Source organism: Rhinopithecus roxellana, chromosome 2, assembly GCF_007565055.1.
Source record: "Rhinopithecus roxellana isolate Shanxi Qingling chromosome 2, ASM756505v1, whole genome shotgun sequence".
NCBI classification, from domain to species: domain Eukaryota; kingdom Metazoa; phylum Chordata; class Mammalia; order Primates; family Cercopithecidae; genus Rhinopithecus; species Rhinopithecus roxellana.
In genome coordinates this window covers 188,161,901-188,188,233 of record NC_044550.1, presented here as the reverse complement: position 1 = coordinate 188,188,233, position 26,333 = coordinate 188,161,901, and the positions used below count along the sequence as shown (strand labels likewise).

The window sequence follows — 26,333 nt, the reverse complement described above, 5'->3', positions numbered from 1 at the left end:
ATCTTTTGTATCCTTTTGTATTTTGTTTTCTTTTGAAATTTCTATCTACTCCTTTACAATTAGATTCACTAATGTTTAAACAATTCTAAAGAAAAATTCAAGAGCATATCTGGTAAGTAAACAATTGCTTATAAAAATTATAACGACAGCAAATACCAAAAAATAGAGGCTATCCAGAGTTAGCATGAAAAAAACTCAAGCAAAAGAGTAAAGCCATTTTCAAAGTCATGATAGATTTAATCATGTGTTGTTATTAGAACAGGCATCTTGTCTTTTGTGAAGTCATCAACAAATATTTATTGAATCCAAATAATATATACAGCCAGTGATTCTCCAACCCTATCCCCTCAGAATCTACCTTCAGGGCATTGTCAAATTTCATAAAAGCTCTGACTTCAGTTTCTGATTTGGTTAATTTATCTTTGATCTAGAGAGCCCCAGCTTTTCTAATCTCCACCAAGACTTACTATAGTTAAGAGGCAAAGACACTGATGACAGAAAGAAGTCCAACAGATATGCTGGGGTGGAAAAAAACTGAGTCTTTTCTGTGGAGGAATTATGATGAAGATTCGAAATGATTAAGGCCTAGATCCTTCCCTAAGAGACATCATTCTAATAGAGACAGCAGAGAGGTGGCAGCATGTGCAGGAGGTCATTTGCATGTCACAGCACAGGGAACACAAGCAGTCCATTGTGTTGGGATGCAAACTACAACGTATAAGAAGTAGGATATGGGCTAGGCACGGTGGTGGCTCAGGCTTGTAATCCCAGCACTTTGGGAAGCCAAGGCAGGTGGATCACGAAGGTCAGGAGTTCGAGACCAGCCCGGCCGAGATAGTGAAACCTTGTCTCTACTAAAAATACAAAAATTAGCTGGGTATCGTGATGGGTGCCTGTAATCCCAGCTACTCGGGAGGCTGAGGCAGAAGAATCACGTGAACCCAGTGGGCAAAGGTTGCAGTGAGCTGAGATCACGCCACTGCACTCCAGACTGTCTCCAAAAACAAAAAATAAGCAGGATATGATGCAAGAAATGCAAGCAGGATCAGATTATGCTTGTATTTGCCAACATGGTTGATGAATAATCTATTTGGGGAAGTGAAATAAAAAATCTCTCATTTTATTTTTTAAGAACAGTAGTTGCTTTGAGTTTCTCAATAAAGTACACAGACTTGTATACAATAGTGAAAGCCCCCATGAACAGCTGAAAAGTATTCATTTGCAGATGGTAGTTGATAAGCTGGAAACGTGACTAATTTTCTTTATGTTTATATATTTTATTTCACAACTTGTACAATATATACTCCCTAGACATAGTTAAATGGAAATGAGTTAAAATGATTCGCACAAGATCACATATGAACTGAAAAGAATACAATGCAAGAATTTGAATCAGTAGTTGCTGTCTAATCATTCTTGAGGTGTTCTTTTTAAATTTAGGTTGAGGCCCGCACAGTGGCGCACACCTGTAATTCCAGCCCTTTGGGAGGATCACTTGAGGCCAAGAGTTCAAGAACAGCATAGCAATATGTTGAGACCTTGCCTCTACACAAAAAAATAAATATTAGCTGGACACAGTGGATTGTGCCCGTAGTCCCAGTAATTCAAGAGGCTGAAATGGGAGAATTGTTTGAGCCTAGGAGTTTGAGGTTGCAGTGAGCTATGATCATGCTACTGCACTCCAGTCTGGGCAACAGAACCAGACCCCGTCTCTAAAAAATAAATACATAAATTTAAGTTGAGCACAAAACTGATATTTTTCCATTTTTTAGAGAATAGTTATTATTGTTCTACTTGATAGGCAGAAAGATCCTATGAATAGCTCTTCAATTTCTCAGTAGTCTGACATAAAATTATTCATGTAAAGTGCATTTATTGCATAGGAATTTTCTGAATTGCTTAGGCATGAAAAGAGGTTGAGATAAGAAGTTATTCATGTAGAAGTAATTGTGAAAGCAATGACAATAAGTAACTTTCCTTAAAATAATTCACAGTTAAGAGCTATGCTCAGAATTGTCATTAGCTCACAAGCAAACGAGAGAAAACTGAAGAAGCCACCACCTAATGGTTTACCTCATTTAGACTTAAAACTTACAAATGAGTTAGTGCCTCTTACAACACTGCTACCTTATTCTTTAAGTCAGTCAATCATCACCAAGTACATTCTGAGTTCCTCTTCATGAAGAATATCTCCACAGGCAAGTGAACAATCACTTGTTTTTCCTTTCCAGGAATCTCAATAACAGAACGCTTTTATTTGTTTAAAATAGGAAGAAATAGACAACTAGAAATGAATCATGACTATACAGATTAGGATTATTTCTTCAAATGAATTCACAGAAAAATATCACTCATTATTTAACAAGAGACAGGTGTTTTCTTCTTCGATTAACTTGTTTAAAAACCAACCAATGTGTTTTTTTCAGAAAGTATTACAAGCAGAAATTTCCTTTCTCTTTTGAATATATTAGTAAAAGACATCACAAAAGCATAAGCTACTACAGTGAAAAAAATACTAAAGACAATATGTTGTAATAATTCATCCACTCATGTCCTTGTCTTGTGAGAGCAAAATGACCACCTGGCTAATGCTCAGGTGACAATAACTTGTTTTCTCTCCACCGGTAAATGAAATTATAAGTAGAAGAAATAGCTAAATACATTTGTTTGAATATTGTCAATGAAACTAGTTCACATGTTTAAACTCTTTAACAACAAAAATAAGTATGATCTACCTGGTTCTCTCAAGGGCAATATAATCTTAGCCAGTATGACTGCATCTGTGCAAAGTTAGTTATGACATCATGCACATAGCACCTAGCACCCTTTATTATCTGACAGATTTCCAAAGATTAGATGTACTGGTCATTAAATATTAGAGATTTATTCTACTTTTTCCAGGTCTTTAATGTATTTTAAATCTATATTTTACTTAAATGTAAATTACTATGTTTCTTCTTCAAAATTAAATATGTAGACTACATTCTCATTCATAGTATAGATATAGGTAAATTATGACTACACACTTGTTTTTGGTATGACCATATGTTGAGGTCATATTTCTCAAAGTAAGTTTCATCAAGTTTACCAAAAAAAATAGGGAGTTAAAAAACTAAACTATACTTTATAACTTATCATTTTGAGTTTTGGAAATATCCAGTAGCTCTCTGGAGAGTAGACTGAGAGTGGGACTAAGGATGGGGAGGAACATGTTGAGAATGGAGGCTGGGGGTCAAATTAGTTGTTGCAAAAGATAAGTAATGTTGGGAGTCTGATAAGATTTGGCTGTGTCCCCACCCAAATCTCATCTTGATTCTCATAGTTGACACTTGTTGTAGGAGGGACCCAGTGGGAGGTAACTGAATCATAGTGTGGGTCTTTCTTGTGCTGTTCTCGTGATAGTGAATAAGCCTCATGAGATCTGATGGTTTTATAAAGAGGAGTTCCCCTGCACAAGCTCTCTGTCTTTGCCTGCCTCCATCCAAGATGTGAATTGCTATTCCTTGCCTTCTTCCATGATTGTGAGGCCTCCCAGCCACATGGAACCGTAAGTCCAATAAACCTTTTTTATTTTTTTTCTTGTAAATTGCCCAGTCATGAGTATGTCTTTATTAGCAGTGTGAAAACAGAGTCATACAGTAAATTGGTACCAGTAGAATGGGCCATTACTGAAAAGATACCTGAAAGTGTGGAAGCAGCTTTGGAACTGGGTAATAGGCAGAGGTTGGAACAGTTTGGAGGGCTCAGAAAAAGATTTAAAATTGTGGGAAAGTGGTCAGGCGTGGTGGTTCATGCCTATAATCCAAGCACTTTGGGAGGCTGAGGCGGGCAGATCCCGAGGTCAGGAGTTCAAGACCAGCGTGACCAACATGATGAAACACCATCTCTACTAAAAATACAAAAATTAGCTGGGTGTGGTGGCATGCACCTATAATCCCAGCTACTCAGGAGGCCGAGACAGGAGAATTGCTTGAACCCGGGAGGCGGAGGTTGCAGTGAACTGAGATCGTGCCACTGCACTCTAGCCTGGTGACAGAGTGAGACTCCATCTCAAAAAAAAAAAAAAAAAAAAAGTGGAAGAGTTTGGAACTTCCTAGAGACTTGTTGAATGGCTTTAACAAAAATGCTGATAGTGATATGAACAATAAAGTACAGGCTAAAGTGGTCTCAGATGGAATTGGAGCAAAGGTGACTTTTGTTATGTTTTAGCGAAGAGACTGGTGGCATTTTGCCCCTGCCCTAGAGATTTGTGAAACTTTGAATTTGAGAGAGATGTTTTAGGGCATTTGGCAGAAGAAATTTCTAAGCAACAAAGCATTAAAGAGGTGACTTGGGTGCTGTTAAAGGCATTCAGTTTTATAAGGGAAGCAGCATGTAAAGGTTTGGAAAATTTGCAACCTGACAATGTGATAGAAATTAAAATCTCATTTTCTGAGGAGAAATTCAAGCCTGCTGCAGAAATTTGCATAATGAGGAGCTGAATGTGAATCCCCAAAACAAAGGGGAAAATGTCTCTAGGGCATGAGAGAGGTCTTCATGGCAGTCCCTCCCATCACAGGCCTGGAGTCCTAGGAAGAAAAAGTGGTTTCATGGGCCAGGCCCAAGGTTCCCCTGCTCTTGGTACCCTGTGTCCCAGCTGCTCTAACTGTGGCTGAAAAGGGCCAATGTACAGCTCAGGCCATGGCTTCAGAGAGTGTAAGCCCCAAGCCTTGGCAGCTTCCATGTGGTGCTGAGTCTGAGAATGCAGATAAGTCAGGAATTGGGGTTTGGGGACCTCCACCTAGATTTCAGATGTATGGAAACGCCTGCATGCCCAGGCAGAAGTTTTCTGAAGGGGTGCGGCCCTCATGGAAAACTTCTGCTAGGGCAATGCAGAGGAACTCCACACAAAGTCCCTACTGGGACACTGCCTAGTGGAGCTGTTAGAAGAGGGCCACTGTCCTCCAGATCCCAGAATGATAGATCCACCAACACCTCAGAGCATGCACCTGGAAAAAGCTGCAGACACTCAATGCCAGCCCATGTAAACAGCCAGGAGGGAGGCCATACCCTGCAAAGTCACAGGGGCAGAGCTGTCCAAGACCATGGGAACCCACCTCTTGCATCATTGTGACCCGGATGTGAGACGTGGACTCAAAGGAGATCATTTTGGAGCTTTAAGATTTGACTGCCCCACTGGATTTTAGACTTGCATGGTGCCTGTAGTTCCTTTGTTTTTGCGAATTTATCCCATTTGGAATTGCTGTATTTACCCAATGTCATACCCCATTGTATCTAGGTAGTAACTAACTTGCATTTGATTTTACAGGCTCATAGCTGGAAGGGACTTGCCTTACCTCAGATGAGACTTTGGACTATGGACTTTTGAGTTAATGCTGAAATGAGTTAAGACTTTGGGAGACTGTTGGGAAGGTATGATTGGTTTTGAAATATGAGGACATGAGATTTGGAGGGGCCAGAGGTGGAATGATATGGTTTGCTTGTGTCCCCACCCAAATCTCATCTTGAATTGCAACTCCCACAATTCCAGTATGTCATGGGAGGGATGCAGTGGGAGGTAACTGAATCATGGTGGTGGGTCTTTCTTCTACCATTTTCATGGTAGTGACTAAGTCTCATGAGATCTGATGGTTTTATAAAGAGGAGTTCCCCTGCATAAGCTCTCTCTCTTTGCCTGCTGCCATCCTTGTAAGACGTGACTTGCTCCTCCTTGCCTTCTACCATGATTGTGAGGCCTCCCCAACCCTGTGGAACTGTGAGTCCAGTAAACCTCTTTCTTTTGTAAATTACCCAGTCTTGGGTATGTCTTTATCAGCAACATGAGAATAGACTAATACAGAGCCTAAACTAATAGTTCTGGTTTTTAGCTTCCAGATATTTAAAAGGACTAAGATATACTTCCATCAGAATCACTGATTCACAAAGCAGTCATTCTCAACAGAGAGAGAAAGAGACCACATTCATATAAGTTTTATTACAGTATATTGTTTTAATTGTTTCTATTTTATTATTAATTATGGTTGTTCATCTTTTACTGTTTCTAATTTATCAATTAAACTTCATTATATGTATGTATAGGAAAAAAACATGCATATAAGCTTTGGTATCATCGACAGTTTCAGGCATCCACTAGGAGTCTTGGGATGAATCCTCCACCATAAGGGCAGCCCTACTATACATAAATGAATGTACAGTCAACTATTGTGACAGGAGTTGTGTAATATTCCCAAAATTTGGTTTATAACTTTAAAATGAACATATATTTCAAGATATAGGCAATCAATTTCCAATAATGTCATAGTAAAAATAACCTATTTGTTTTAAAACCACAAATTTAAATACTAAATACATAAGGCAGGTAAAAAAGAAACCCCAACATAATGATAATCTGTAGTGACCAAGGAAAAGTTAAAAGTTAAATGTAGTTAACTTTGCTTTAATAAAAATTAAGTATAAAAGTTACAGAAAGGATCTATTCCAAATGACTAAAATGTATCCTAAAAGTTTTAGTGCTTAAACAATCTGATTTAGGTAGAATATTCTGCTACTCAGCATGACTCATTTTTTAAGAGATTCAGACATGAAAAGATTTATTCTATTTTTAATAACAGGTGCTGAGGAAAAGGTATGGCTCATTTATGCATTTGTATTTTATATTTTGCCATTCTAGTTTTGATTATTCAACACTTTTTCTGTGCCTGTTTTGGAAGCTTTAACATTGTAGTTACATAATGTATATTCTGGTATATAAGCATATTTTGGCAAAAGTGAAAATACTAATTAAACAGTAATTGCACTTCGTTAGTAATGGAGACTTATTTCATTCCTTAGAGAATTGTTTGAAAATCAACTATCAGTCAATTTTACTATGAAGCATCAATTAAATACTTAAAGTTCAAACTTATCAATTAAAAGAAAGGTTAGTTTACTATTACTAGCCTATAATCGCTCAAGCATAATTAGAAAATTTAAGCAAAAGGTACTTTATTACATATTTTGAAGAAAAAATAAATCTTAAAAATAAGTTTCTTGCATATAATTGTTTGATTAATTAGTCTGTTTGCACGTTTGGTGGTTAATTGGTCTGTTTTCAAGTGTACCATATAGTAAAGCCCTCAGGACATTTCTTACATTTCTTCTCTCTAGGAGTTTCTTTGTTAATAAAGACCAACATATATGTGTGTACACACACAAACACACACACACACAAAGAGAGAGAGAGAGAAATTTTACTTGTATCATTTAGTGAAAAGTGTTCCAAGAAAACATAAATTTGGTAAATAAATACATAATTTTCTAATCATTATAATCTAAAATCAAGGTTTAGTTATCTTTTTTAAAATCCTGAAAATAAGTAAAAAAAAATTCTAGGTAAATAACATATGGTTCATCTGTTTGTGACATAATGCATGAATTTCTAATATTATGACTCCTTTGTTAAATTTGATTAAAATGTTTCTTATTCTCTAATTTTAAAAGTGAAGAACTGAGACTTGATTTAAGATTCCATAATTAGACTTTAAGATTTAAATCTTTATTTAAAATTCCATAATTGGTTTTAAAACAAATAAGTTATTTTTACTATGATATTATTGGAAATCAATTGCCCATATCTTGAAATCTTATTTTGGAAAAAAGCACTAATTAGTTTTCTTAATTGTAAACTCATAAATCTATGGATGTACATAGATTCTTAAACTTTAATACACTCTCAGTCTACATTAATATGGTCTTGTATTTTGAGTAGCTTAAAAATCAACCTCCTATATTCTTTTCTGGCAATTCAGAGATTTCTTCTTGGTTTGGATCCATTGCTGGTGAGCTAGTTTGATCTTTTGGGGGTGTTAAAGAACCTTGTTTTGTTGTATTACCAGAATTGCTTTTCTGGGTTCTTTCTCATTCGGGTAGACTATGTCAAAGGAAAGATCTGGGGTTCAAGGGCTGCTGTTCAGATTATTTTGTCCCATACGGTGATCCCTTGATGTGGTGCTCTCCTCCTTCCACTAGGGATGGGGCTTCCTGAGAGCCAGACTGCATGGATTGTTATTGCTCTTCTGGGTCTAGTCACCCAGTGTAGCTACCGGGCTCTGGGCCGGTATTGGAGAGTGTCTGCAAAGAGTCATGTGATGTGATCTGTCTTCAGTTCTTTCAGGTGTGGATACCTGCACCTGTTCCAGTAGAGGCAGCAGGGGAGTGAGGTGGGACCTTGGTTGTAGTTTTGATTGCTGCACTGGTTTTCATTAACGCTGGTAGTGCTTGCAGTAAAGTTGTCACATGGATAGACTCAGGACCTCTGGTTAGACAGGATGTTACAGGCGGTGGGGTTAGCTGTTATTCTGTTGTTTTCTCCTTTCTTGGGGAAGGGTTGTTCTTTGATGAATTGCTCTAACGGTTATAGCAGCACAATTCCCAATTGCAAAAATAGGGAACCAGCCTAAATGCCCATCAATCAACAAGTGAATAAAGAAAACGTGGCATATATGTATATATGTATATCTATGTTGTGGACAGCTATCAGTTTTGCAGTAGCATTTTTAGCCTTATTACTTTCTTCACTTTATTTCTTTCTATCTTTTTTTCTAAATTATTTTCCAGTTTTAATTTATGTGCTCTGTTTCATGTGCCAAGGTAAGATATCTTAAACCTTTTCTAGATTTTTTTTAGAGTGATGAAATTATTCTATATCTTGATTGTGGCAGTGAAGTTATATGAATCTGTCATAATTTTCTGTGCCCTGTATTAAAATGAGTGAATTCTACTGCATAAAAATAATATTTCAATTTTTAATAATGAAAAAAACTATTTTGGAAATAAGGCTGGGTATTCATAAACAAATAAAGAAGAGAACATATTTTATAAATAATTCTGACAAGCTTTCAAGTACTGATAAACTACTGGAAAAACAGAATTCTTTTGAATGAATTTGTTTTGGGTATTAAATTCCACTGGATGGTTTTCTTCCTTCATTGGCATAAACTAATATGGGAGTCCCCAAAACACTCTTTATGTTGTTACTTTATAAAATTGTAAAGAACATACAATAATATTTTCAAAGCATGCAGTGCTAGATATTGTCTAGCAAAAAAATTAGTCATTCCAAAATCAGTATCATATATAAGTGCCTATGCTTTTTAAAATAAAGTATGACTATACTTTTAATATTTATTAAAAGCTGGGATATTTGAAAGCTAATGTGAGGAAAGTTGAAAATCTTTATAGAATTTCAAGAAGTCCAATAATGTCTGGATAGTATATGTAATTAGTGAAAAACAATAATTCATCCTATGTGACATATCAATTAGAGAAAAATGATACCTTCAATTATGCTGTTACTGAGTTATTCAGAAATTTTATCATTTACAGAACATAAGGGGGATCCTTTTACCTTTTCCCCTTGCTTCTAACAACCTCTCAAGGTATACCTTGCCCAGGAAACTAAGAAATGTCTAACAAATGTATTTTAATTAATTCTGTTTCAAGTTTTAATTTATCTTTTGTGTATTCATGAATGCCATCAGTCTTAGCATCACAGTATTAGCAGTGTGACATGTTTTTCTCTTTATTAATACTGAAGAATCTCGTAAGTAATCAGCATAAGTCTTCACAAAGATCTATTTTGTATTGTCATTATAAAATGAGAATTGTCAATATAAAATATTTGATTTTATTTATACTTTTTTTTTTTTTTTTTTTTTTTTTTTTTTTTTGAGACGGAGTCTCGCTCTGTAGCCCAGGCTGGAGCGCAGTGGTCGGATCTCAGTTCACTGCAAGCTCCGCCTCCCGGGTTTATGCTATTCTCCTGACTCAGCCTCGGAGTAGCTGGGACTACAGGCGCCCGCCACCTCGCCCGGCTAGTTTTTTTTTCTTTTTTGTATTTTTTAGTAGAGACGGGTTTTCGCCGTGTTAGCCAGGATGGTTTCGATCTCCTGACCTCGTGATCCGCCCGCCCGTCTCGGCCTCCCAAAGTGCTGGGATTACAGGCTTGAGCCACCGCGCCCGGCCAATTTTATTTATACTTAATAAGCCTATCCTAGATGTGTGCCTAGATATGTGAAAGCATAATGGGCAAATGTTAGAATATTTTTGGAACAAAATCTCATTTAAGATAAAAATCTTATTAATTTATAAGCTCATCTATGGGATAAGAGCTACAATTTTTAACACATTGCTTATGCTTTCCAATATGATGTCCTATCTGTTTAAAAACAAATCTGTTTAAAAACAAATCTGTTTTTAATCTGTTTAAAAACAAAAACAAACAAAAACTATGGGAAGTGTAATACTCTGATGGCTAATGGCAATAGCAGCTAAGATAAGGGTGCCTTACCAAATACCTTGCATCTCCTCTTTTCCCCCTTTGAGTATTATCATCTTATGAGCATTCATCTTATGAATACTCTTCGTAGTCTTTCTCCATCTGGTTTCTTCATTTAAAGTGTGTCCCCAATGGGAAGGTGTTCATTTTTGGCAAGAGTCATATGTTACATACTCACAGTGCTTGCCAAATAACCTCATTCAAAGCAGAATGAGTGAGTGAATGAATGAATATTTAAACTGTAGGAAGAAGAGTAAGAACTATTGACTAAATGCTACAAACTGGCTGCTTACAAATCACATTCCAAACTTTATATATTTCTAGTAAGAAGAAATTAGCCTTTCTGAAGACAACCACCAAAACCAACATTGAATGGCTTTCTATTAGCATGAATGTAGAATGTATGTATCAGTGGAAACATGAAACTAACATTCTGCAGATAAAGTTGTATATATTATCCAGCTAGTGTATATAATTATCTTAGATATATGTCTTTTAAGCACATTAAAAAAAAAAAAAAACTCTATTGTCTAATTATATAACACTACACTGCCAATAGCTCTGTTGCCCAGCCCGCATGTAGTGGCATGATCTTGGCTCACTGCAACCTCTGTGGCCCAGGTTCAAGAGATTCTCCTGCCTCAACCTCCCAAATAACTAATTTTTAAAAATATCATTCCAAAAGCTCCACTGTTTCTTCCTAACCAAAGTTTTTACTTTGGAAATGTTACATTAAATTGATCTTAGAAAGAAACATTCCTCTAAAACCATTAAGAATAATCAAGTTCTATAAAAAGGATAAACTCACTGCAGTATGCCTAAATGCCAGAATAAATCTCCGATAATGCTAGAAATAGCGCTGCATTGATGAGCTTTTATTTGGTTAAAGAAGGAGAGAGAGACTAAGAAAATTCTATGGGTTTATTCAGATAATCTGTGGCAGAAGAGCTCCTGAAACAAGACAAGAAGACTTGCAGTTACCCCTCTAAGTCAGCTATATTAAGAGTCAATAGGCAACCATGCCTTAACATTGGATTTATTCAGGTTCCAATCATTATCAGATTATATTTTATTTCCATGTTAGAAGGTAACAATATTTTGAAATTTTAGACCTTAAAAGCAGTGCCACCTACTTTACATGAAAGGTATCATGTGAAGAGGCAGAGTTGTTGAAGTTAATTTAGCCAATTTTGCATCACTTTAGAAATGAACAAGATTTGGAGCACTGCAGAATAAAAACTGGCCAAATAAAAAAAAAGTATATTTTATCAAAGAATAAGGATTTGTTTTCACCTATTGATTTCTGGTTACTTGATCATGCTCCTTTTAGGAAGAATGAAGCATGGATACTTTCTCTTCCAAAGCTTCTTTTCAGATATTTCAAAATACCTTCTATGTCTCTCTCTTAATCTCCTTCCTAACCCCTCTTATTCATTTATCCCCTATCTAGCCACCTATCAATTTATAGGTCTATATATCCATCTATTCATTTATTTACATTTAGCACTCATTTGCCACTTACATGTCATTCATTGTTTTAAGTACTTTACAATATTAACTCACTCTTCTTAACAAACTTGAGATATAGATACTGATATAATTTCTCTTTTTCTGATAAGAGTACTGAGGCTGAGAAAGGCTCAGTAACTTGCCCAATGTTATATAGCTAGAAAGTAATGGAGCCATTTTGAACCCAGGCAATTAGACTTGATTTCCATTAGCTAAAAACCCTCATCCTTCAACCTTTCATCTATTGGATTATAGTTCCCAGAATTCATACCAACATAGGCATCCTCCTGTGAACCAAGTCTCAAATTTTGATATTCTTCCTAAAAGCTGATACCCAGGAGTTCTGAACCCAATTCTTAGGAAGCGGTCTGACCAAATGGGAATAGCATAAAAATGTTCACCTTGATTCTAGGTGTCATTATAATTATTATTATTATTAATGTACCTGAAGACTGCATTCATCTTTCACACTCCATACCCCAAACTGTTGTTACGAAGTGAACCTGTGGTTCCCCACATTCTGTAAACTTGTGAGGACAGGGATTGAATGTGTTTGAGTCATTGCATCCTCAGCATCTTATAAAGTGACTGGAAAAAAGTGAGTCAACTAATATCTATTTGCTGGCTGAAAATGAATTAAGGGTTTTTGTTGTTGTTGTTGTTCACATGTCAAGCAGAGTCTCACATTTTGGAATTGTATAATATACAAGGAAATAAAAAAAACCTAAACATAGGACTTAACATTTATCTGTGTTAGATTTCATCTTTTAATTTTAGAACCTTGACTTAGGCTGTTCAAAACCATTTGATTCTTGATTTTATCATCTGGTCTATTAGGGTATTCCTTCTAAATAATCTGTCATCTAGCGACGCAAATTGTCATATCTTCTATATCTTCATCAAAGTTATTGATGAAAAATATTGAACAAGAGAGGGCCAAGGACAAATCTTGTCAACATTCTCATAAGACTACTTTCTAGGCTAACTCTGATGAACAAACATATTGCTTTACTCTCTTTGGGTAATTCAAGCTACTTGTGAGGACGATACATTATATTAGGTCAAGTCATAAAAGTTGCATTTTCTTACATCAAAACTGTCAGATATTGGCAATTTCATATAATTTAACCTAATGTAGTCCACATTTCTTCATTTTCTAAGAGTGTCATATGAGATTTTAGTAAATATCTCATTTAAATAAAAATAAATCCACATCATGCATAACTTTAATAAGATGTATATTATTTTAAGATTTATTATTATTAACTTGATAAATTTTACAAAAATAAGACATTTTGTTATTTGGCATAATTTGATTCTTCAAGTTTGTTGCCTCTATAACCAAATAATTAATTCCTCATCTATGGGACCAAAGTTCTTACTTTATCTCCCACAGCTTTCAGTAAAGTATTTTGCACATCATAAATATTCATCAAATGTTGAATAAATAAAGTAAAATAATTTTGAATGTGGTCATAACTCATTCAGCAAAGAACCTTCATTCCTTCATTAAGAGGCTTTATATACAATTTCCTAGAACTATCACTTTTCTAGATATTTCCTATCACTAATCTAACTTCTATTGGCTTTAATAACTATTGGCACAGCCCACTCACATGTGGACATACTATATATATAGAGAGGGAAAACACCCCTTTTGCATTAAAAATAACCTCATAATCTCTGAAGGTCTATGGGAATTAAATATATACTAAATCACCCAGGCACTTGGCTCAGATATAGAGACACTGCTGATGGTGGCATGACAAAAGGATAAGGTAAAGTAACACCATCTGTCACAATCATAATGGAATCCCAAAATGAGTCGCAGAGTCCTTTAAGCCACTGATATGAAGAAATGCAAGTTTAACCTCTGTTTGGCCCTCAGGCAAAATTGATGTGACATTTAAATACTCTGATAATAGTGTTTTTGTATCACTATATCAACTACTGCATGACACTCTAATGCTTAGCCAATAGAAATTAATTTCTGATAATGCCAGGTCTAGTCAGTGGAGTCTGGGAATACATTTCTTATCAAAATCAAGAGTTCTTAAGGAAGCTTATGATACAACAAAGTCATTTATAATTAGAGAAAAATATCAGCAGTGACTATGGGATTCTTTCCAATTATGGATTTCCCAGTGCTTGGATTAAGACTTTGGCTCTAAAATGAAGCTGACTGACACCTTCAGACTATGTCTGTCAATATTTCTGGGCTAGAAAGCTCAGATAATTCCAGTATCCTTCGTAAGCTGTCTGACTGCTTTACTGGCAGAGTCTTCTTTCTCTATCAGCATGAATTTAATATTAAAAGATTACTGCTTATTTATTTATTTATTTATTTATTATGAAAGTAAACTTCCATTTTCTACCATTTAGGAGTTTTAGGTTAAGAGGAAAGAAACACCAGTGAAATTAGTAGTGTCCTTGGTATGTGAATGTATATTTGTCTGCAGTATTCTTTTGAAACCACAAAGCCAAAGCATTCTAAAATCTTTTTTCTCATAATTTGACCATTTTCCCAATTTGTCTGAGGTTTATTATATTTATCTGTGGATGACTACTGTAATATTTTTAGCACTACTTATTAAAACTCATGTCTTAAAGTCTTGCTCAATATTGCTAATTAACTTCTTCATTACCATAAGCAATGCTGCTAAGCTACAGTACTGTGATAAAATTTTTAAAATGAATAAACAAAATCATGTAATATAAACAATGATGCAGCTGCTCATTGTTTATACAGCTCAGCAAATAATGGCCAAGTGCTACTGACTGAATCAGTGAATATTATTCCTTCTCATTAATGGAAAAAGAAAGGAATGTAGAATAAGCTGTGCCCATCAAAATAACAGGGAGCTCACACATTTAGGATGCAATCAATGTTGCATCTCTGTCTATAGTACTCATCAATACTCTGCTAAATGGTAATTACATCCTCCTCTTTCCATTTCAAGTAATACAGTCAGCCCATTTTAATCGTAAACAATTGCTTTGTAATTTAAAAGGATCAATTCCATTACACATTCACTGTAATTCATTTAAGGTCTGAAGGACCGAGTTGGGCACAAATGTAAGTATTCGATAAGTATTTGTTAAAAGAGTGAAATATGTAAAATTACATAACCTTATCATTAAGAATAATTAAGGACACCTAAAAGTCCTCTGAATTATCTCAGAGACAGTATATTAGAATCTAAATATAGGTAATCATGATGGCTATTAGTGAAACAAGAAATGAATTCATATTTTAAGCTTTACTTTTTCTTATAGTTTAGAAATGCTTACACTTCCCAAGGCTTGTGTAAACTTTAATTTTACCACTTTTACTATTTTGTATTATTTTAAACAGGAATAATATCAGAATTGCCACACATCCTAATAGAAATAGGGTAGAGTATGAATAAATAAATCAACATCAGTAACAAAAATCAATGATAGCATTTTCATTTCTAAATTGGAGGTAGAGTCGGGATAAAATTAAAAGAACTAATGAAAACCCAACAAAGTTCTTCACAACAACCAGCTACTACTCACCTTAGTCACTAAGCCAAATATTTCTGGAAGTAACCTATAATGATGCATACAGAAAAGAGGTGAAGAGAGAGGTAAACATAAAGAAATGTTTATCTTAAAAATAGTTATTTCATTAAGCGAGACAACACTTTGTTTTTTTCCTTTTTCTTTTTTGGTTTTTTTTGGCAGAGTTTTGCTCTTGTTCCCCAGGCTGGAGTGCAATGTCACAATCTTGGCTCAAGGCAACCTCTACCTCCCAGGTTCAAGCAATTCTCCTGCCTCAGCCTCCTGAGTATTTGGAATTACAGGCATGCACCACTGTGTCCGGCTAATTTTGTATTTTTATCAGAGATAGGGTTTCTCCATGTTGGTCAGGCTGATCTCGAACTCCTGACCTCAGGTGATCCGCCCGCCTCAGCCTCCCAAAGCGCTGGGATTACAGGCGTGAGCCACCAGGCCCCGGCAGAGACAACAATTTCATGCATAATTTTAGAAATTAAAAAGATATGTTATTGGAGTCCCTTTTAACCATATTAGAATATTTAATTCAACAGATTCAGATTTGAAAAGATGCTTTTAAATTTTAGTCTTAGTTGGACCAAAGTCAACAGATGTTTCTGTCTTTAAGAGAAATGTAAGAGCAACAGGGGGCTGGAACAAACACATCGGCCTGATTCAAGATGGGCAAGATCTCTGGTTCCCTACACTCACTCAGACCTCAGCTGGCAAAGCTGAGTGCCATTCATGCTGGCCTTGCAGAGCCAGAATAAATTAACACAGTCAGAAAGAGGGATTGGTCTCACAGCATTTCAAAACAGCCCTTCATCTGTCTATGTTTAGGAAAATCAGTGGGAATGGACAGAAGAAGGAATCCATCATGTGTTACAGACTATGAGTTAGTACACTGAGAAAATTACAAACACACATGAAAAATTGAAACTCTACCTGCTCCCTATTTTTGAGTATGAAACATAACCTTTGCTTAAGTTAAAATATGGAAATCCAAGGTATTGCCCATGGTGGGAATAGAAACTTACTGGTTCCTTTTCTAAATTCCTTTAACCTATACTAACAGATCTCATTTGTCTTTTTGTCCATTTTTCACCTCTTCCCCTCCAACATATAAACAGATCAAAACACTGCATGACTGCCTCGAGTCTCATTGCTCTTCTCACTGTGTTAATTGATTCCAGCTATTCAAGGTGAGGATAAACAGTATTCTGCTTGGCCAGGATAAACCTGTGAGGGACATATCCATCCTCTATAAGGTGGCTGCTCTTCTCTGTCAACCAGGCAGGCAGTAATTCTGTGAGGACACAAAATAGGATCATTTAACAAAACAAAGAGATATGCTTCACTGCCTGAGCAGCCTAAGTCTAGAGAGGGAGGCAGCATATACATCGCTCCACAGCTTCTTTTTTTTTTTTTTTTTTTTAAACGGAGTCTCACTCTGTAGCCCAGGCTGGGGTGCAGTGGCACAATCTCAGCTCAGTGCAAGCTCCGCCTCCCGGGTTCACGCCATTCTCCTGCCTCAGCCTCCCCAGTAGCTGGGACTACAGGCGCCCACCACCACGCCCAGTTAATTTTTTGTATTTTTAGTAGAGACAGGGTTTCACTGTGTTAGCCAGGTTGGTCTCGATCTCCTGACCTCGTGATCCGCCCGCCTTGGCCTCCCAAAGTGCTGGGATTACAGGCGTGAGACACCGCGCCCGGCCACTCCACAGCTTCTTAATAGATTAGTACACCTATTCATGCTAAGATAAAAATTCAATTCAATGTTAGGAAGTTGAGAAGAGTGATTCTTTTCCAAACCCAGAATCACCATAAAAATAATTAATGACCCAGGGACTTACTACAAATACTGAATCAACACATCTTAGGGCTCTGATTTGATGAGATGTGGGAGAGACAGAAAATTAGCACTTTAACATGATCCCGGGGTGATTTATAGAGCCTCCTTGCATTAGATAGGAAATTCAGAAACATCTAATTAGTCATTAGGAGATTCAGAAACATCTACATAAACATCTATAGAAAGGCAATCAACAAAAATAGTCACAGAAATTTAAAACACAAAAAACAGTTTAACATATTTTTATTATATTTTGTAGCTTATACTAACCTAGCAGTAGTTATGGAATATATGATAATTCTCTCCCTTTTTTTTTTTCTTTTGAGATAGAGTCTTACCGTGACACCTGGGCTAGGGGGCTCAGTGCTCGATCTTGGCTCACTGTAACCTCCACCTCTAGGTTCAAGCAATTCTCGTGCCTCAGCCTCCCGAATAGCTGGGGTTACAGGTGCCTGCCACCATGCCCACCTAATTTTTGTATTTTTAATAGAGAAAGGGATTTCACCATGTTGGCCAGAGTTCTCAAACTCTTGACCTCAGGTGATCCACCCACTTAGTGGCCTCCCAAAGTGCTGGATTACAGGCGATAATTCTCAAATTTAAGCAGCTTGTTACAAGTAGATTACTGGTCTCCACCCCCCCAGGGTTTCAGATTCAGTCTAAGGTAGGACCTGACAGTTTTTCTTTGTAACAGTCCTTAAAAAAAAATCAGTTAAGTGTAATCTATATGCACATAGGTTTGATTATGCAAATGAATATGATAGTACACCTCTAATTCATCAAAGAATTTAAACTCACTCATCATTAAAGCAAAATTACATAACATTGTAGTAAAACACTGTAATACTTCCTCTACAAATGATTTCTTTTTCTTTCTTTTTTTTTTTTTTTTTTTTTTTTGAGACAGAGTCTCCCGCTGTCACCCAGGCTTGAGTGCAATGGCATGATCTTGGCTCACTGCAACCTCCTGTCTCCTGGGTTCAAGCAGTTCTTCTAACTCAGCCTCCCAAGCAGCTGGGATTACAGATGCTTACCATTGTGCTCGGTTAATTTTTGTATTTTTAATAGAGATGCGGTTTCGCCATGTTGGCCAGGCTGGTCTTGAACTCCTGACCTCAGATGATCCACCTGCCTTGGCCTCCCAAAGTGCTGGGATTACAGGTGTGAGTCACCGTGCCCAGCTTACAAATGATTTTTAATATTATTACACCATGATAATGACTGTCAGTAGTGCTTCTCTCATCAAAAGCATTCACTCAATATTAGACTAATAGTCAATACTAATGGTTAATATTTATAATAACAAGGTTTGATGAATATACGTACCTACTCCTTCCAAGGGAATGTAAGTACAACATAAAATGGCCATAGTTGGATAAATTAAAAAAAAAAAAAAAGAATGTTGCAGATAGGCAATTTTTACCTGTTTTACTGTGAAAGCTGAAAGCAAAAATGTTAAGGTTTCACCTCTGATTAGAATGGTTGACTCTTCTTTTATTCAAATTCAATGTTGGCATTTTTACACTTCATGGTTTTCTTTTCATGTTTTTCAACGTTTGTCCTTACAAACAACTGGTGAAAGCTGTCTGTTTGAACTGTTTAAATGTGAAAGTCAATAGAGAGTACCGCTTAACCAAATAAAGGTTGAGTATCTCTTCTCTGAAATGTGTGGGACCAGAAGCATTTTGGATTTCAGATTTTTCCAGAGTTTGGAATAGTTGCAAATACATATTTGAGATATCTTGGGGAAGGGACCCAAGTCTAAGCATGGAATTCATTTATGTTTCATCAACACCTTATACACACAGCCTGAAGGTAATTTTATACAATGTTCTTAACAATTTTGTGCATGAAATAAAGTTTTGACAGTATTTTGACTGCAATCTATAACATGAGGTCAGGTGTGGAATTTTCCTTTTGTGGGAGAGTGTTGACACTCAAAAAGTTTTAGATTTTGGAGCATTTCAGATTTCTAATTTTCACATTAGAGATGCTCAATCTGACATGACACTATAACTATTTCTTAAGTCTCTGGAGTGAAAGACCAACCCACTTTGTTATTCTGTTTCCCTAGGAGAGTAGATTCAATGTGTTACATACTTTTTCAGGGCTATTTAATAGATAGACAGAAGCAAATCCCCTAGCAATACTCAAAACTTTTAAGAACTACTTTTTTTTTCCTTCCTTAGCAAATAAATAAATAAATAATAAATAAATACTAGAAATAGAGTAAGGCTCTTCTCTTGCAGTTTTATTTTCACAGTAATACTTTGGCACTTTCCCGGGAATTTGTGTGTACTAACGACGAGCAGGTGCCAATTAGCTAGCTGGATAACTCTCCTGAACACAATTAGCACTTTTTACATTTCTTCATGGAATTCTAGGTGAACTATCAGTCCTGTGTTCATGTGAATTATTAAATTAATCTTCAGAAATTTATTTCAAAATTTCAAAGACTGAATATATTCACTAAAAATTTGGTAAAATGCAGAAGAGCTCAAATCTGAAATACTCAAATATTAAGTACCATTAAAACTTTGGATCACATGTAGTAAAAACATGTACTACATAAAATAAAAAGGCATATAGTGAGTAATTAAAAAACCTTTTTTTTTTTTTTAGAGAATTTTCTTTTTATTTTATTTTCTTTTTTTTTCTTTATTTTTTTGAGACTGAGTCTCGTGCTCTGTGGCCCAGGCTGGAGTGCAGTGGCGTGATCTCGGCTCACTGCCAACTCCGCCTCCTGGGTTCACACCATTCTCCTGCCTCAGCCTCCCGAGTAACTGGGACTACAGGCGCCCACAACCACACCCCGTTAATTTATTGTATTTTTAGTAGAGATGGGGTTTCACCGTGTTAGCCAGGATGGTCTCAATCTCCTGACCTCGTGATCCGCCACCTCAGCCTCCCAAATTGCGGGATTACAGGCGTGAGCCACCGCGCCCGGCCAGAAATTTTCAAATATAAACAAAAGCAGGGAAATTAATAAAGATCTAAATTCCAAATCATCTTAACCTGTTTTCAAAAGCAATAGCAATGCATAATGAACATTTCTCAGTTCATTATATATGTTTATTTAATAGTCGCACTGTTGACACACTTAGTAAGTAATCTAATAATTGCGTACAACTTTAATGGAAAAGTATAACTCAATATATTCAAGAAGACTCTTGTTGATGCATTGTTTTGGGAAAAAGTTCTCATGGAAAAGATGTATCAACACAGAAATAGCAACTGAATTTTTTCTTAATACAGAGGATTGCATCACAGATACATTTAATTTACATAAATTCAAGTAGTTCTTTTACGTTATTACAATACTATAAAATGATACTTTGTAAAGATACTTTTCATTATGTACTCCATACTTGTACAATAACATGTAATAATATCTGTACACCACATGGGAATATATTTTTTAAAATTCAGTATATTTTATGATCTAATGAAGAAGTTTCAAAAATAATTTTGATTATACTAAAATTTAATAGTTGATTTCAGACCCTGACCCCAACATATAATTTAATTCAACTAGGTGATTATTTCAGATATTCAATTCTTACGTGAATTCTGTCCTGCAGTTTAAAACTTTCATAAATCTTTTCTGGTTATCTCGTTTTAGTAGTAAAAAAAAAAAGCAATAATAATAAAATAAAAGAACTCAAAACTCCTACCTTCACTCACATGTAATAGTCTTCTTGCTCACTGTTAGGTTTAGAAAATTTTAGCTTTTTGGCGCGTGAGGCATCTTTGCCTGCCACCACCGAGTCGTGCAGAGGCGGAGGCTTGGGTGCATTCAAGATTCGGCTTCACCCGTAACCCACCGCCATGGCCGAGGAAGGCGTTGCTGCTGGAGGTGTAATGGCCCTTAATACTGCTTTACAAGAGGTACTGAAGACCGCCCTCATCCACCATGGCCTAGCATGTGGAATTCGCGAAGCTGCCAAAGGATTAGACAAGCACCAAGCCCACCTTTGTGTGCTTGCATCCAAATGTGATGAGCCTATGTATGTCAAGTTGGTGGAGGCCCTTTGTGCTGAACACCAAATCAACCTAATTAATGTTGATGACAACAAGAAACTAGAGGAAAGGGTAGGCCTCTGTACAATTGACAGAGAGGGGAAACCCCATAAAGTGGTTGGCTGCAGTTGTGTAGTAGTTAAGGACTATGGCAAGGAGTCTCAGGCCAAAGATGTCATTGAAGAGTACTTCAAATCCAAGAAATGAAGAAATAAATCTTTGGCTCACATGCACAAAAAAAGAAAAAAAAAAAAAAAAAAAAAAAGAGAGAGTGAGAGAAAGAAGGAAAGAAAAAAAAGAAAATTTGAGCTTTTCTATGATTGTAAAACTAGGAACTTGAATTTGTGTCATGGTATTTCAAATTCTTAACTCTAGAACATGATCAGCTAAATCAATAGTTTTGTTCATCCACTGAGCTACTTTGCCATGTTCCTGAAAGCTTTGCTAAAAACAAAAAACAAAAAACAAAACAAAACAAAACAAAAAAGCTGTCATAGGAATCTAGACCATCTGGCAAGTCAATATATTCATACTTGGGGGAAAATTCAGTGAAGGTTATGAAAAGTAGCAAAATATGCCGCCCCAAAATATGCCACTTGGCATATTGATGATTTTGAACTGAAGACAATTGGAAGCAGATACAAGGCAAGCTCTAAGCAGACTATAAATTTACAAAGTATCCCCTCTCTCCTCTCTATTAGGAAAAATAGAAGTTAATCACCAGAGACAACTTTAAACATTTATCAGCCTGGAGATGGCGCCAGAAGAATCCACATAATAAACGTTACTAACTACAGTAGTCTCCTCTTACCCATGGGGAATATGTCCCAAGGCCCCCTAGTGGATGCCTGAAACAATCCATAGCAGCAAATATTACATATACCAGGTTTTTCCCTGTACATACACACCTACAACAAAGTTTAATTTATAAATTAGGCACAGTAAGAGATTAACAACTGTAATTTATAATAAAATAGAACAATTATAACATACTGCAATATAAATTACATGAATACAGTATCTCTTTCTTTCTCTCAAAATATATTGTACCGTACAGTCATCTTTCTGTAGTCACGTGGTATTGGTTCCAAATCTTCCCGGGGATTTTTCTGTGGATGCTTAAGTCCCTGATATAAAATGGCATAGTATTTGCATATAACCTACACACATCCTCCAAAACAGTTTAAATCATTTCTACATTACTTATAATCTCTAATACAACGTAAATATAATTTAAGCAGTTGTTATACTGTATTGTTTTTTCTAGAAAAATCGTATTATTTATTTATTTGTTTATTTACTTTATGTTTCTATTTCCTGATTTTATTTATTTATTTATTTATTTGTTTGTTTATTTATTTATTTATTTTTTGAGACAGAGTTTTGCTCTATTTGCCCAGGCTGGAGTGCAATGATGCAATCTTGACTCATTGCAACCTCAGCCTGCCAGGTTCAAGGATTCTCCTTCCTCAGCCCCCCAAGTAGCTGGGATTATAGGTGCCCACCACCATGCCCTGCTAATTCTTTTGTATTTTTAGTAGAGACAGGGTTTCACTGTGTTGGGCAGGCTGGTCTTGAATTCCTGACCTTAGGTGATTCGCCTGCCTCAGCCTCCCAAAGTGCTGGGATTACAAGCATAAGCCACCATGCCCGGCCCATTTCCTGAATATTTTTGATCTGATGTTGTTTACTCACCTGTTTACAGACCTCAGTTGACCACAGGTAACTGAAACTGCAGATAGCAAAACTGCAGATAAGGGGGAACTACTGTAGCTCTCATGTTCCATTAGTTTCCCCCATATATTTACCTTCCCACAATTTGCTGCCCTTACAAGCTCAAAGTTCTTTTCCTTTGTTTTGCCACTTCTCTACAAAATCTGTTGTTTTTTGTTTAGATGCTCTATAACCCTAAATTCCAATCACCCCGTTGAGTTACTCATCAGAATTCTCCCATGTGCATCCATGAAGCACTCCTTACTAAACTGTTTTTCTCTTGTTAATCTGTGTTTTGTCAGTCTAATTTGCTGGGCCCCACCAATAAACCTAAGTCAGAGGGAAAAGGGGTTTTTCTCCTTGCCTGCAGTGGTATAAAAATAATTTTTTAAGAAATTAAATTATCAAGAATTGTTTAATAAGCACAGTATCTGAAACGTATGGCAGTTATTCTTATAGGACACACTCAATTAAAATTTCAGAATAAAATTTTACTTTTTGGAAAAGTGAGGGCTTCTTTTACTAATGATGTAATAATTTGGTGGAAAGTTATAGGAATAAAAGGTTGCCGGTGCTTTAGGAGGTTATAATCTGGATTGTTTTGCAATATTATTGCAGCTTGAGAAAGAATGAGATAATGGTACTAGGAAAAAGAAAACTCCAGTATAAGATCAATTCTTATTCATTATTTCATATACACCAATATTTGATTTAGTATATTACTAAGGGGTAACTGATCACATAATGCTTTTCTCCATGTTTCATGTTGTCCAGGGCTTAAAAAACCTCTGGTGCCAGTGCAGATGATTGTCAGATTCAAGTCTTCTGCTCCAGCTCGGCACTATCCAGCTGGACAAGTGCAAGCAAACTGTGCTTTTTCTTTCTTCCCTATTCCACCCTTTACCCTTTTACTGAAGAACAGTTCAGTATGATTGACTTTTATGCTATTTTAAGCATCACTGTAGTGAACACCTTATGCATGTCTTTGCACACAAGTATGAGAGTTTCTCTAAGAGGAAAACTTAGAAGTAGATTTCCAATATACAAGGTATGTAAAACATGATATTTTTTAAACATGGTATTTTAAACATGATATTTTAAAACATGGTAATATAAGGCACTAAAACATGGGTTTTAGTAGGTGAGGAGGTTCAGAACATACTACCCCATAATACAGAGCTCTGACACATTGAATATTTTAAGAAATTGACAAATAGCAAGTGCAGGAAGGTATCTCTGATATTCTCCTGAAGCATTTCATAAGAACCTCAAATGAGAGCTTCCATATACCCAGTAGAAAGGGGCATCTTTATCTCCAAAATGGAAGGGCAAGAGGAATCAGAATGAATAGGCTTTGCTAAATTTCCCCCAGTTTACTTTGCTTAACCCATACTTTGCCCTATCACACTTTTTCATAACTTTTCACACTTCATCAAATCTCACATAAAAATACTCAGGTTTAACCATTGGGGGGGGGGGGTCTTCATTTCCTTAGGAAGGCTCTCATGTCAGGTAAAACTTAAATTAAATAAATGTGTATATTTTTCTATTGTTAATGTCTTTGGTTACAGAGTCCCAGCCAAGAATGTAGACAGGTAGAATGAAAATATTGCTTTCCTTCTCTGCAGTTTCTGGTGATGAGGATGGGATTGCATTGGCTAGGGCACTCAATGACTCTGGGGCTGTCACTGACTAAGCCAGCAAAGAATTCTTACTGAGTCAGTTTCCTAGATCTCTATCTGCAGAGGCCAGTTGAGAGAAGAAGGTAAGATTTTTTTCCCATCCAGTCCTTTCCAAATTCAGATTAGCAGGAGAAATTTGTAAGAAGTATTCCTTTGAATTGTAACTCTTACAAATTTGGTTCAAAGTACTCATTGATTATTGATCCTTTCCCTCCGAGGGACAGCCATGGCATTCCTATTTGTCTCTCTTTGTATCTTGAGAGCTTGGCTTGACTTTACACCTGTCAGGGCACACAGATTGTCAGGCCTGCATCTGCAGGTGGCCAACTGTTAGACAGGGGACCTGAGATATGAGGATGGCTGAACAGAAATGTGGGCTGCACCCCATTTGCAGCTGGTATCCTACTGGCATTACTAGCTCGTAGGAGGTTTTGTCTGCATCTGTCATTCTTCTGTCTGTTTTTGGTAGTGGCTCTGGATCATGAGGGTGGTTTCTACTCTGGGGATGCCTCTTGTGTCTGTGATTAGGCTATAAAAGGGCTTATTGATTTTGATTTTGAGTCACATGGAATAGATACCCCTTTGGTTTAAAAAAAAAGGCAGGGTGGTGGGGGGCAGTTGCAGTTGGCTCATGCCTGTAATCCCTGCACTTTGGGAGGCTGAGGCAGGAGGATTGTTTGAGCCCAGGAGTTTGAGACCAGTTTAGGCAACACAATGAGATCTTGATCTCTGAAAAAATAATTAATTAAAGGAAAAAGGTTCATCTCTTCTGGGTCTTTATAGTTAGGGGAAAAAGGGGGATTCAATTGTGCCAGGAGAATTTACTGTTTGCCCCATTCAAAACCTGACAATCATATTTCAAAGGATTTTGTTTTTTTGGCCAAAATACTCTACGGTCAGAAATGGGTTTAATTGAAGGTTGATCTTCAGAGCCTGAGAGGAACTTCAACCCAACCCACAAGCATTTATACCAGATGTTTTTTGCAGATAAAGGAACTTGCACAGGGGTCTTGCCTAAACATGCCCATAGTGGACAATTCCATTCCTTAACATATGTGCGGTAACAGAAATAAATCAACATGGAGGAACTCAGCCTAAGGACCCACATGTGCACTGGAAGCACGGGGTAGAATTCACACCTTAAGCCCTCATATTCAACTGTGAAGGAAGCAACTGGAAATCTGCTTTCAGGTGTAAGAAATCAAACATATATCTCAGTCCTGGGCCCAGTACAAACATTCCTCCATTTGTCTCAACTTCCTGGGCCCAGTACAAACATTCCTCCATTTGTCTCAACTTCCTGGGCCCAGTACAAACATTCCTCCATTTGTCTCAACTTCCTGGGCCCAGTACAAACATTCCTCCATTTGTCTCAACTTCCTGGGCCCAGTACAAACATTCCTCCATTTGTCTCAACTTCCTGGGCCCAGTACAAACATTCCTCCATTTGTCTCAACTTTAGAAAAACACCACCTGAAGAGTCCCCGATAAGGTCACAACCGTTTGTGGAGTGGTTTTACTGAAAGCACGGGAACCAATAAAAAAACTGCTAAATGTATAACTTAAAATGTTAACCAATTGTAATGCTGTAACCAAAATAATTCCCTTGTTTCTCTGTAACCTTACATATCCTGTTTACATCGGGCTGTAAAATGCGAGCACATGCATCGTTCGGGGCCCTCTTGTATGCTGTGGAGCAGAGGGACCAAGTTCGAACTTGCAG

The 26,333-nt window shown here is 36.6% G+C and overlaps 1 protein-coding gene and 1 pseudogene across 7 annotated transcripts in view; one reads left to right on the top strand and one right to left on the bottom strand.

Annotated features, from left to right (window-relative positions):
- Nucleotides 1–26,333, bottom strand: part of ADGRL3 (adhesion G protein-coupled receptor L3) — a 915,407-nt gene that overhangs the window by 290,191 nt on the left and 598,883 nt on the right. The gene's annotated exons all lie outside the window — the stretch shown is intronic.
- LOC115895248 lies at nucleotides 21,024–21,422 on the top strand (annotated as a pseudogene).